Source organism: Mirounga leonina, unplaced genomic scaffold (assembly GCF_011800145.1).
Source record: "Mirounga leonina isolate KUSES-001 unplaced genomic scaffold, KU_Mleo_1.0 Mir_151, whole genome shotgun sequence".
Classification (NCBI taxonomy): domain Eukaryota; kingdom Metazoa; phylum Chordata; class Mammalia; order Carnivora; family Phocidae; genus Mirounga; species Mirounga leonina.
The window spans coordinates 3416557-3419026 of NW_023270377.1; the positions used below are offsets into that span (position 1 = coordinate 3416557).

General features: G+C 43.8%; 1 long non-coding RNA gene across 1 annotated transcript; it reads left to right on the forward strand.

The window, feature by feature from the left end:
• The first annotated feature begins 976 nt into the window (after positions 1-976).
• LOC118011911 lies at positions 977-1901 on the forward strand. Its single transcript, XR_004679564.1, has 3 exons — positions 977-1012; positions 1122-1251; positions 1452-1901. It is a non-coding gene; the product is annotated as an uncharacterized LOC118011911 (long non-coding RNA).
• Positions 1902-2470: the final 569 nt, after the last annotated feature.

Consider the following 2470-nt stretch of genomic DNA (forward strand, 5'->3'; position numbering starts at 1 on the left):
AGTCTGGAGTTGTTAAACTGCATACTAAAATTTGACCTCATTTTTCCTTTGCTTATTTTTTTTTCAGGTTGTAACATAAATTATGCTTGCAGAAATAGTAAGTTAATTTCAAAGCCTTTAGGATTTCTGCAAACTATGGATGTTAACACTTACCTGCCAGGTGGGATTATGATGATAGAAAAGGATAATAAATGTAGCCTGGCACAGAGTTTCTTTCATCTTTTCCTTTTATAGGCAGTAGTGCTCGGGGCGGCAGGGGGGCATGTTTGAAAATAAATCAACAGTGAGTAAACAACATTATGAATTGGAATCATTCTTGGCTGGTTTATATTCAGTTCCTGGGCATCTTGTTCTGCTTGCAATCCTAAAAGAGCTCCATAACATATTGTTTAAAGGCAGGGCTCTTTCTTACGGGATGCACCACACACTTTGAATCAGAGACCTTATAGCCAAAATGCATGGTCCAAGATCACGTTGCCATCCTGGCACTTGGGTTCCTGCTAGCTTGGAGGTCTTAGATTCCCAGGTGAGAATGGTTCCATCAAGCGACATTACAATTACTTCACTAAACTGGAGGAGATGTCCACTTCCATATGGCCACTGTGAGGGCCTGGCACCACTGGACCCACAGGCAAAAAATCAAGGAAGTCTATTGGCTGCGTTATTGCCTCTGATGACTGAGAGGATATGGGGTTGCTGCTAAACATTGGGGGCACAGAGGACCATGGGGCAGGGACCCAGGGCATTCTCTGAGTGCCTCTTAGCACTTCTATGGAAGAACTAACTAATAGTAGAGTTTAATGGAAAACTAAAGAAATGCACTCCCTGCCCCCCCAAAAAGCAGGATGACAAAGAACTCAGATCCTTTGGGAATGAAGGCGTGGGCTCCTCCACTATATAGAGAACACAGAGTACCCAGGTTCTGGCTGAGGACAAGGGAAACATGAAACAGTGGAAGAAAGAAGCCATAGACACCATCATGACTTCATGACAAATTACAGAAATAAGGATTGTAGGCACTTTGCGTACACTTGGCATATTTTTACTTGCTTATATGTACATAATTTTTCTGTATGCTAACTGTTCTGCACTCTCTTCCCCATGTTTCTTTTATGTATAAGTTGTTGGAATTAATTTCGAAATCTATGCAAGAAGCTCCAGTGAGACAGTGAATGAATGTAAAGAATGATTAATCCAGCCAACAACCCATGCAGCTGGTGAAGTGCTATGTCTCCTCATCTTGGGGAAAAGGTAAGGACTTTCTCACCTCTAAGACACATGGCTGTATTTTGGTAGGAAGAAGTATAGAGATGTTTTGTTGTTATAGGGTTGTTGGAATTGTGTAGGAGAGTATGTGTACAAAAGGGGTGGACTGTGTCAGCCATTGATTTACTGCCTCTGAGCTCCACATTGACCCTTCATGGTCCCTTTATATATTTCTCCCTTGCCAGCTGCCACAATATTTGTCAGTGAGGCTGCTGGAGAGACGTTGCCAGAGGAGGGGATTTTCCCTCCTGGCCCTGGGGTGTCCTGCTGGCAGGCTCCTGCAGTGGCCAGTATTTACCCAGCACCCCAGCATATCTTCTTAAGAACCACCTTCTCAAGAACCACCTTCTCATGAACCACCTTCTCAAGAACCACCTTCTCATGAACCACCTTCTCAAGAACCATCTTCTCATGAACCACCTTCTCAAGAACCACCTTCTCATGAACCACTCCTGAGAACACATTTCCAGCAAGTTCTAGAGGGCTGACTTCTAGCAAGTTCTATTGATGTGACACCATGGCAACTTGTCTGCCACCTGGTGAGATGTGGCTGTGACGTGTCCCACTGGGCTGAACCCCTCAGCCCTTGGCAGTGGGAGGGGGACTTCCGGGAGTGCTCTATCTCGGTCCTGGGGAGGGGGCTAGGAGAGTGGCTGCTGCTCCATCTCTGCTATGCCACACTCTTGGGAGGTCTTTCATTTCTTCTTAGCCAATCCCATGTAACTCTAACCACCCCCCCCATTTTACTAAATTCTGTATAGTAAACTTTCCCTGTCTAAATTACTCTGTGGTTTCTGTCTCCTGATGGATCTGTAATTGAGACAAGACTATAAACTCTTGAGGAGGAAAAAATACAAGTTTGAAAATTTTAAAAATCCATGCTGGAACATATTCTTCATGGGTTTATCCATTTGATTTGTGTGTGTCCTTTGTTCTACCCCTCTTGCTAAAACAGCTTCATAAAATATTATTTAAAGACAGTCCGCATGCTTCATTTTCTCCAGTGTTGATCAGCTTGATGCATAAAATGCCTCCATTTGAGAAAAACCTGCAAGCTGAATCCCTCCAATGCTTGCCAGCCTCAGCTTGGTCAAGCTGGAAACCATCTGGGCCTTTGTGAAATTTAAAATGGGAACATGGAGAATGGAATTTTACCAAATCTAATGCGTGCATGTTTGTGAATTCTTTGTGTCTCTCTCGCTCT